This window comes from Drosophila albomicans, chromosome 3 (genome assembly GCF_009650485.2).
Source record: "Drosophila albomicans strain 15112-1751.03 chromosome 3, ASM965048v2, whole genome shotgun sequence".
Taxonomy (NCBI): Eukaryota; Metazoa; Arthropoda; class Insecta; order Diptera; family Drosophilidae; genus Drosophila; species Drosophila albomicans.
In genome coordinates, this window is record NC_047629.2 from 32583770 (window position 1) to 32595385 (window position 11616).

The 11616-nt window shown below is 36.6% G+C and overlaps 1 protein-coding gene across 5 annotated transcripts in view; it reads right to left on the reverse strand.

Moving 5' to 3' along the window:
* The window catches only part of LOC117568731 (potassium channel subfamily T member 2), a 161739-nt gene that overhangs the window by 86283 nt on the left and 63840 nt on the right, over window positions 1-11616 (reverse strand). Inside the window, exon 1 of one of the 5 annotated variants that reach the window (XM_052004970.1) lies at window positions 6873-7917. The exons of the other annotated variants lie outside the window; for them this stretch is intronic. The gene's annotated coding sequence lies outside the window, so the exon portion shown is untranslated. Of the gene's footprint in view, window positions 1-6872; window positions 7918-11616 lie in introns of those variants that run through there. 5 annotated transcript variants of the gene reach the window in all.

The following is an 11616-nucleotide window of genomic DNA, read 5'->3' on the forward strand; positions in this document are numbered from 1 at the left end:
AGCCAAGACAGAGGTACTTTGTACTTTTGGGAATTCCGACCTTATGTGCAAAGTTTGCAGTAAACTTGAAAAATCTATTTTTCCCTCACTGAGCAATCGTACTACATCTGTATTTGTACAATTAGAAACCTTCTTGAAATTACGCAACGTACGAAGGTTTATATTATATCTCTGACAAAATCGCCGCATTAACAGTATAGTATAACCTCGCATTATCCTTTGCCCCGTCGTAGGATCCGTCACGTAAAAACTACTTGGTGGCTCAAGAGTCGGAATAGTTACAGCTTTTTTTCCCTGGAAATTGCGCCAGTGCTCGATAAAGATACGATCCGAACTTAAATTTCCTTGATGAGTAAAGGAGGCAAATGGAAATGGATGCATTCGATGAATTATAACTGAATTCCCTTTTACCTTAAGAGCTAGCACATTATAGAATCGATGACGATCTGCTTGCTTCGCAATTATAGCAAGCAGTTCATGTGCATGTTCCTCAGGCATCCACATAATAATCCTTGCCTCCCTCATCTCATTAAAATTGTCAGCCAGCGAAGAAAGCAGCTCCACAGCAGTATTCATCGACAGACATATCAGAGCAAGAACTTGTCTGCTAACTTCTGCGCTCATGTTGATCCTAGCCGCCTCATTGAAGCGGAGAACTGGCCAATTTTCCAGATGAAGTTGCTCCAACAGACAATTGTTGTCCTGACTGTTTTTCATTACCAGAATCGCAGTAACTGTCTGCTCCTCATGCACTTTGGGCAACAAATCATGCAGATAATTCAGATGACCCTCTTCAGGTGAAGTTGCTGTCCAGTTCAGACTGAGGCTGGTCTGAAGTAGACACAAAATTAATCCCAGAGCGAACATTTCAATACGCGTATGCTGTGCTCGAATAACTGAACTACAGGTGAATCCTGGTCAGTTGTTTTATGTGTTTATCTACCATCATCATAATTGCGTTAAAAGCTCCTTTCAGAAACTAAAAATTAACAAAGCTCGTTTTTGCTGGACTGTGAGATACCTGCTTTCAATGCGATGGTAGTAATTTTGTAAATTACATAAATTTTATAGACCGAAAAATACCACATATATACCAAAAACTAAATGTGGTATAACGGCATACTACTACATTTAAAACGTACCGTGGAATATACTATTTTGTAAATTGAAGCAATTGGAGAGCGACAGCTTTACCTTGTTTTTGCCACATTAAATTATTTCTGATCGCTTTTGTATTTTTCACTAAAGCTTTAATGGATCGTCAGTTATAGTTTGTGATCAAAAATATACATACACATATACATATACTTTATTCGGTCGAAGATGGCTTCTTCTGCATATTACATATATTTCCTATTGTCCCAGTGTTATAATACCACTCTACACTACGAGTATCAGGTATAAACACATTAAAAACTGATGAAGTATCGCACACTGTATGCCATTAGCTGACAATTCCCAGGTAGATTGATAATATCCAAAAAAGGTTTATAATTTCAGTTATACACTAAAGTTTTAAGATATATCTTTGATGTTGTTTTACGTACTGTTAATGACTGGTCTTCTATTCTGATCAATTATAAAGCCAACTTTCTGGAATCCTTTCCAATTATCAATAATTTCAATTATTGTTTATTTCTTTATTTGCCAATAATTTAGATTGTTCATTAAATCTAACATATCAATTAAAAGAGTTTTTCAAACTATGTATTTCTATATATAAGCATTTATAATATGAGCATATGTGTATATGTATAAAGTTTAAAAAGCTGGTGTCAAGCGAAATTTTTGCCAATAGTAGACAACTAGCTCACCAATAAAAACCATTAAGCTGCTACCCAGTCCAATAAATAATAATTTCCACTGCAATTTCCATAGCTCCCAATTATTGTTCGATTCTTCGACTCGGCTTTTCATTATATGAGCACTATTATAGAGAATATCCTCAAAGGTTTTACGTTTCCAATGCATTTCCAAGCCTGAACTTTGAGCATTTAATATGAATCTATCTAAGGAAGGGCCAAAGACAGAGTTCGTTTGCACAATTGTACCCATCGGAAAACGGTTGTCAAGATCTATAGCGTTTGCCTTGCAGAGAATTCTACGCTCCACGATTTCTTGCATCTGGTAAACTGTACTCGATATATAGGAAAAAGTTATATAGGCAAAGCTAGAGTTCAGCGAAAAAATTGCATCTATTTGCGCTCTCGGTGGCATGAAGAGAGTATGAGGAATGTTCTTGTTCGCCTTTTCAATATGATATCGAACACTCCAGTCCATAAGAACAGGCAGTTTACTCTCCGCTAACTGTTCGAATGTCTCAATATGCTGATAGTCAAGATGCTTGGTGAATAATGTGCTAAAGGCGGCATTGAACCAGCTCGTGAGTATAAGCCCAGATAATGTCAGCATTACCACCATTTGACGCATCGATGCACTATTCGCACGTCCTTCTGGCGACGCATATCCCAAAAAGCCGCGAATCACTCGCAAATTCAGCAACAATCCCGAGTATCTGAAGCGAAATCCGCGGCCACCCAAATAATTTGTAATTGATGTGACAAATGATTCCAGCAATGCCAGCAAAAAATAAGTGCATATAAAGATGAATCCTTTTCCGAGGAACAGTTTCTCGAGCACTTGCCGGGAAGTCAATTCCCGTCCACAAGGCACAACTAATTCGATGCCCGCAGTTCCCAAACTAACCGTATTTTGTATGCCTGGAAGCTTCAACTTTACTCCTAATGGTTGCATTGCGCTTGAAAAGTCTATGTTTCTCTGACTTACCAAGCGGATCAAATCTATAGTCGAAATAACAGACATATCGTTAAAAGGATTTAATATAAGAAGGTTGATATTATATCTCTGAGCAAATCGTCGTATTAACTGTATAGTAAAGCCACGTAATCTCCTTTGCCCCGTTATACGATTTGTCACATAAAAACTACTTGGTAACTCAAGAGTCGGAATAGTTACAGCTTTTTTTCCCTGGAAATTGCGCCAGTGCTCGATAAAGATACGATCCGAATTCAAATTTCCTTGATGAGTAAAGGAGGCAAATGGAAATGGATTCATTCGATGAATTATAACTGAATTCCCTTTTGCGTTAAGAGCCAGCACATTATAGAATCGATGACGATCTGCTTGCTTCGAAATTATATCAAGAAATTTCTCATCATTCAACCATAAAATTATTCTGGCTTCTCGCATGCCATGAAAGTTGTCAGCCAGTGAAGAAAGCAGCTTCACAGTATTATTCATCGTCAGACAAATCAGAGCAAGAGCTTGTCTGCTGACCTCTGTGCTCATGTTGATCCTGGCCATCTCATTAAGGCGCAGCACTGGCCAATTTGGCAGATGCAGTTGCTCCAACAGACAATTGGTGTCCTGACTGTGTTTCATTACCAGAATCGCAGTAACTGTCTGCTCTTCGTGCACTTTGGGCAACAAATTATGCAGATAACTCAGGTGACCCTCTTCAGGTGAAGTTGCTGTCCAGTTCAGACTTAGGCTGGTCTGAAGTAGACACAAAATTAATCCCAGAGCGACCATTTCAATACGCGTATGTTGTGTTTGAATAACTGAACTACAGGTGAATCCTGCTCAGTTATTTTAACCTGTTATCTAACATCATTATAATTGCGTTAAAAGCACATTTCAAAAACTAAAGCACTTTGCCCACTGATGCGAACACTCAATGACATTAGCAGACGCCCACAGGCCGAATGATAAGCATTCACAAAAGGTTTACAATTCGCGTGAATATAAAATATCAATAGCTATGCTCGACTAAGAGATATCTTTTATGTATACATATATCATTACTACCAAAATTATGCATTAATAATAATGTCACTTACTCACTACTGTTTAGTGAAATCTTTGCAGCTTTAGAGCATTTTCATTATTCTGAGCGAAAAACACTCTAATGGAACAACTAATCCCAAAATAATCTAAAATCTTTATGTATGTATCAGCTGGGACAAGCATAGCATATTTTTGGTGAATTAGTAATGTCATTTGCAAGTGAAATGCTCAGTAATTAACAACAGATTGCGACACCGCGCGTAAATAAAGGTACAAATTGCGTATACGCACCGTGTGCCGTGTCGCGTATGCATTTTGTTATTAAAAGCAGCATGAATTTAAAGTGCTACTTGCCGGGGTCTTGCTCGCTTTCTCTTTTTTGTGTGCGGTATTTGTTTTTTTTTGTTTTTGGCATGGCGAAACACACGCATGTCCTCTTTTATTTAGATAAATATTTAATTAAAGGCCCAACATGCGACGACGATGCTAATTATGGGCGAAACAAAGGATAAGACCAAAAGCCGAGTGCCTGCCAGCATAACAGTTGTGCTCGACAGCGGTTCACCCTTTTCCGGAGGACAAACGGGATGGATGGTAGTGAACATTAGAGTCAGTCGAGTTGAACTCAACGACATAATTCAGTAAAGCGCTTTGGCTGGCCACAAGGCATCCGGCTTTCGGCTGTCGACTGACGGGCAACGTCCGGCAAGTGTCAGTATCCGTATCAGTTGCACTGGCAGTGGCAGTTAAAGGGTGCCACAGTGGCAGCTGCAGCATTTGAAGCGCACTTAATGCGCATAATGTCAACTGCAATGTCAAGTTGGAGAGAAAACCACAGTCGAGAGTCGAGCGTACAACTCTCTGTTCAGTTCGTTGCAGTTCAGATAACATTTTGTTTACTGTACTTGCGGTTATGTTTGTGCAGCCCTGGATAACTGCAGTCCTGCTGCTGCTGCTGCTGCTGCCTGGTTGCATTATTGTTGCACATTTTATGGCACACCTCAAGTCACATAAATGCTTTGGTTGCAGCATACAACAATAGCAGCTTGTATGCTACAAAGCAGGTAAACAAACTCAAAGAGAGGAGCAAGGAAGACAACAGATTGTTTTCCGGTTTTGTTTATGCCACACACAGAGAGAGAAAGAGATAGAGATCCGGGGGGAATTTTGTGTGGTGTTGCAGTTTGTTCTTCGAATTGTGGCACTAATTTAATAAACAGACACATGATTCCAATTGTGGCTCAGGTAGAGTAAAATTTGCAGCAAGCGGCACAAATTGAATTATCAGGAATATAATGAAAAATAGTCGAAACACGCCAGAGATAGGCTTTAAATAATTAGATAGCATTTAGTATATGTTTATATATGCGAAGACTATTCAGAAAACATAATTGTTGCTTATAAAAATATAAAAATATTATTTCTAAGGAAAACTCATTCAGATTAAACCTCATACTCATATTATAAGGACGCATTTATTCTAGTTCACGATTGAATAAACGTTTTGACGAAACCTTGACGCTTTAAGAGCCTCAGTGGTCTAGCAGGTATCAAAGGAGTCTCCTAGCAAGTCTACTTGTGTGGTTTAACAGCCAATTGAACTACTCCTAGTAATATTAAGAATACGACAAATTAAAGCTTAAATTTGCAGGACAATGACACGACCTGTTCATGTTAGTTATATTTTGCATAAATTTAAACAAAATAAAACTTTATTCCCAAGACCTAATTGCTGATATTGAAAAATCAGCAAGCTAAACATAAAGAAATATGTGAAGATAAAGCATACACAAAATTCTTCACTTTGCTAAAATGTACGGGAGTAAACGTTGGGAATAACTAACATTTGTTGCACAATAACACGAATTGTATAAATTTATATAAAAGACAGCTTTATTTCTTAAGTATAAATGAATTTTAACACTTCTAAGTATTAAGTATACGATAAGATAGCTTTCATATGAGTAAGACAATAAAGTATTATTAAATTACTGCTGCAACTTTAAACTTGTAACAAACATTAACTTCAAAATTCAAGAATTTTATTCTAAAAGCCTAATTACTGTCAATACACAATTTTAGCAAATACAAAATTCAGTAAATTCAGATTGAGCATACACAAAAATCTTCTCAAATAATTGTGAGTTAATCTTTAATTTCAGTTTATACTAAACACAAATTCCTAGTAATATATAGTATACGACAAGTCTGAGCTTAGATTTGTCGTCTCTTACGTATTGCAAAGCTTAAAGGTGTTATTAGATTACAGCTAGAATTCCAATGAGTAGAAACTCAAATTACTCAAATTAAAGAAACATTCCAAATATTTATAAATAAAGAAACTTCACTCAAAAATATTTCTATGCACAAATTTCATTTAAAATACATTACAATTAAGAAACTTAAATTTATTAGACTTTGAGTATTTCGAAAATGTTTAATTGAAATGCTCATACTTCATACAAGATAGAGATTAAATTTGTAGGACAATGACACGACTAGTTGACATTATGCAAAGCCTGCAGGTATTATTGGATTACAGCTGCAACTCTAGTGAGCATAAACTCAAACTCCAGCAGAGCGGAAAATGTCTTGCATAAATGAAATGCAATAATTGAGACTAATTACACATGTGAGTGCATTGCAATGTCTGTTGCAGACAGCGTCATGAATAATGCATTACATTCAGCCCAAAAATGTTTCGAACACCTTTAAGTGTGAGTAGAGGGACGAGGAAATGGCGCAATATTAAATTGTTGTTGACTAAAGTGGGGACAAAGGCCAAACCAATGCAAACATAGCAAAAGTTTAGCCTTTATTGATATAAAATTTACGCACGTAAAGCAAACAGCGAAGCAATGAAAATGAAAATAAAAATGAACGGCAGAAAGACACGGATAACGTTTGGCTAAAATTCAAAGTCGATGCGGATGTGGTTGCGGATCCGGATGCGGATGCGGATACGGATTCATAGTCGAGTGCACACACTTGAGTCTCGAGAATGGCGGCAACACCTCGATGGGAAAAGAAAAGAACAACCAGCAAAATTTCGATTACATACATACCATTGCAGCTACTCTTCGCATACACTCACGACGTGTGTGCCGGCCTGCGTGTGTAGATGTGTGTGTAAGTATTATGTGTGTGTGTGTGTGTGTGCGCACGGGAGCGGAAGCAGTAGCATCGTTTGTATTGGCTTTTATGAGCGCTTTTCCTCCGTATGCTCTTTTATTTTACTTCCACTTTTTTTAAGATTTTCCCTTTTTATTTGTTGCCCGTTATATTTTGTGTGTGTTGCAAACGATGCCCGCAGGACTCGAGAGTACACGAGTTGCGAAGGATTGCGCGAGCGCGACGGCGATGCGCCAAAACATTTACAAAAGGTTAAACGGGGGGCCAGATGGCAATAAATTTGTGTGCAAAAGTTTTGCGCTTGAACTTGAATCGCTTTGCGACTTCGTTTAGGTCCGGCTTTTTCCTTTTGTTTTTCTGTCTCATAAATAAAGGACACACACACGCGGCGACAGCGGTCTACGATACGAGTTGGTCACACCGAAACAACAAACATAACATATCTGTCTGTCTGTTCGCAGTTTACTTATTTATTTATACACATGCACACGCAGAGTGAGAGCGCAAAAAATTTTATTGCCACTTATGTGTTTAGGCCATGCTAAAACCAAATTAAATATTTAAGCCCGACTGCTACAGCGGACTTTTGCTCTTATTGATTTATATGCACAATATATATTCATACAAACACACACACAAAGCACTTTTTCTTCTTTTTTGTTGTTCACTTCCATTTAAATTTACGACTATTATGAGTATTTTATGCAAGTTTCTAATTAATATTTGATTTATTTGTTTGCAATTTTCTTTGCAACTACAATATATAATTAGTCTACTTATTTATGCAATTTTAATTAGTGGTTTTTGTTAATTTAATCGGATAATTGTGTGGTGTTGATCAGTTGCGACTTTGGCGATTTCCGTTCCGTTCAATTCAAACCAATTTTTTAGAGCCTCGCGCATTTTGACATTTTACAGCGCGATGAAACACACGAAAGAAATGTCAGCATAGCGACAAAAACACGAGCACGATACGGCACAGCACACACACATACAGGCAGACAGACACACAAACAGTCACGCACACACACACACACACACGCACACAGTCCGAACGGGAATGCTCGGGAAGAATTGTCTGAAGGAAAATTGCTTGAAACAGGCGGCGGCGCACAGTTCGAATTCGGGGGAAAATCACATGTTTCATGTGCAGAGTGTAAAAGCAAACTGAAATCCCGATTGCACATCGCATCACCTTCGCATCCACTCGCTTCGCATTGTGTAATTGGGCCCGAACAGAGCGCTGTTAAGCCGGAGCCGAACTCCTGTTAGACGCGGCGTATGCGTAACTTTTTCACTAAACAGCCACAACACACGCTGTGTTGTGAAGCTTTCGTCAGAGCCAAAGAGAGAGAGAAAAGCTCGTTCTGTTATTCAGTCGCTGTTAATGTTTTATTAACAGGAATCGGCTGCAATGCAGATAACATCTATTGAAGTGTCCGTCGTTAGTTATGTGACCAAGGAGCTCAACTAGCTGACTAAATTTTTAATAAAACCAAATAAAATGAGTGAAATAAGACTAAAGCTTGAATTAAATGACGACAACTTATACTACTTTACTTTAAAAATAAATGATTACACAGGATGCTCTCAAATATAAATCATTTTATTCAACATTAAAACTAAATAGTGAAATTGAACTTTCAACGAACTATGCATGATCGAAAACAAAAGATTATAGATGATCTAGAATGTTTAAAAAATTTAATACTCTGCAAAATGGCTAGTTTCATAACATCTGATAAAAAGCAAGTTCATTACATTTTTGGTTTATTTTTCTTTATTAAACAAAGTATGAAAGTCACTGTCGACTGTGCTCGAGTGTGAGATACCCGCATCCAATAAAAGCAGAACAATATGTTAATATTCTTAAATTATACCAAATAATATACCACAAAATACTAAAATATACCGAAGGGCATGTTTGGCATATCGTTGAATTTTTATATTCGAAATATACCATAAGACCATATATCAGATTGTCAATAAAATCATTCATTACAGAACAATTTATTAAATAACTTCATACCCAGCGCAATATATTTAAATAATTTTTCTTATCAATGTTCACAAATCAAAAAGATTCACTTAAATGTCTTCTAATATATCAATTCTAGTTAAGAGACAATTCGAATTTCAGGTAAGTATCAGCTACTTGCTTTTACCGTATTTGCAAGTAACCAATATTAAATTTAAAATTATTCAATATGTAACCAATATTGGCATTTTTTAAAAATGTAATTAGATTAGAAATATACAAAACCTACACTAAAAAAAAAAGTTATTAAAATCAAGCCCATTGGTCTTATAAATTGTATTCTTAAAATAAGACCACTTTAAAAATCAATTCTTAAAACTCAGAACATTATTATGCAAAATGTAATTTTCTCAAAATAAAACTAAAAATATAAGATATTGGTTACAAAATTTTGTAATCCATTGAAATTCCTATAATGATTTTATCTAAATTTCAGTTTTTGTGTTAATAGAGCAAATGCTGAGTAAATCGATAATATATAATATTCGTGTTTATCTTATTATAAAATTTTTGGTTTTAAGACTCTAATAGTTGTTCCTTTTATTAATAAGAACTTGGGTCTTATATTAAATATCCTTAACATAAATATGTGTTTTCTATCTTTAAAATTTGCATTTGGATTTTATAACTTTTTTATATATGTTAATACTGAGCTCAAAAATAGAAGATATTCGGTGCTTATTTATTTGAAACTATGCTACGTCAATGCTTTTAATATTATATGGAAAATTTGTAGAGTTATTGAGTTATTTTGTCTACATTTTAGTAACACCTACTTTAAATTCAGCTTGCGGAATATCTGCTAAACGAATGAATTTAATAAATGCATTTTTAGCACATTATTCCTTCTCTTTGCCACAAATTTCATTAAAATATGATTTATTAAATAATGCATGTTAAACAAACAACACCAGTTTTTTTCATATCATGAAATTATCCATGCTAATAAAACAATATAAACGAGACACAAAATTGTCTGAATCATAATTGTAACAGAGGTGTGGCTAGTCGATAGAAACTGTCGGATCTATCGGTACTGTACTCTTACACATATTATTAATCACCTATATATTAAATAATCAAAGTTTATCCTTATAACCAGCATTATATAAATATGTATCTCCAACCAATTATAATTTTCATATTTATTTCTCAATATGATATCTTTCAGTCTCGTTAATCCTCCCCAAATAATACACATCAAGCAATTTAAGTTGACACTGCTTTACGTTTGCCACATCTTGTAATTTTCAAACCATTTAACTTTACAAATTGCTAACCAAAGCCGCAACAATAACTGGAGCAACGGAGCAGTAAAGTGAGCAACAAAAACAAAAATGACAACATCTGCAATGTGATGTTGTTAACAAGCTCAATGTCTAATTAACGCTAGAGCTCGTCATATTTATGACCGCAGCTAGACATTTATTTCAGTGTCATGTGGAGAGGCAGACAACAGACAGCCAAGAGCACAATGAGATAGAGAGAGGGAGAGAGAGAGTATGCCGCAGAGCCGCAGAGGCGACCACAAATCATTTAAGACTCTAATTAAATTTAAAACGCCAAACACACACACGAACACACGAGGCTTTTGGTTGTGCAACAGGTGCTGCCACACCCACAGACATGTTGCAAAATATACATGCAAATATTGTTTCATTTGCCACACGCATACAGAGCGACCGCATTTTAAAAAGCAAATTGCTCATACGCACTGTAGGTCAAAATGTGAATATGATTTAGTATTGGGAATAAGTCTGTGCATATTGTGTTAGTCAATAGAAGTGTTATTAAGTGGGCTGGGTAAGAAAAACGCCCCTTCGCAACAACAAACCAAATACAACGCCCCCTGCCACGCCCCAGTCAAGTGACAAATGTAAACAACGATAAATGTCATAATGCCAAAGCAAAACAAAAACAGTGAGGAGGCGAAATGAAAGCGGCAAATAAAACAAAAATAATGTCGTTTTGGCTTAGACCAGTTTGAACTACAAGCAACTGGGCCAATAAATCAATTCCAACAGACAAACCGAAAGGGCAACTTCTTCTAGCCAAAGGCAATCGCACACCCAAACACACACACACACACAGACGAGTGAACTGCTGATATACGAGAGCAAGTTAAGCGTGCCCTCCGTACAGCTCCTGAATAGCATTTCAGATGCCAAACACAGCAGTAGGATAGGATAGGCAGGATAGCCACTCAAGCAGACGGGACAGGATAGACAGGACACAGCAGCTTGCTGAAGTCAAGTCAAGTGTAACACACAGAGACAGAGACAGAGGCATGCAACACACACAGGGACAGTTAGAACATTGACAATGCCCCGTGCCGAGTGTTAACATACTAATATACACACTTTGCATCTTAATCGTCCTTGCTGTTAGTGCCTGTTAGCACGCCACCATGCGCCTCACCCTCAACGCTGAATGTTGATGTTGATGACGATGATGCTGATAATGATAATGATAATGATATGAAAGCAACTGGCAACGAGCTTCTTCTGTTTTGATTGCGGCTTGAAGTCGTTTCTACATAGTTCGCCTGCCTTGTTTATGTCATCATTATTATTGACATATTTATGCCATAATTTGCTGGTTATTTTGGCTTGTTATTGAAAACACTTCATGCATGAATA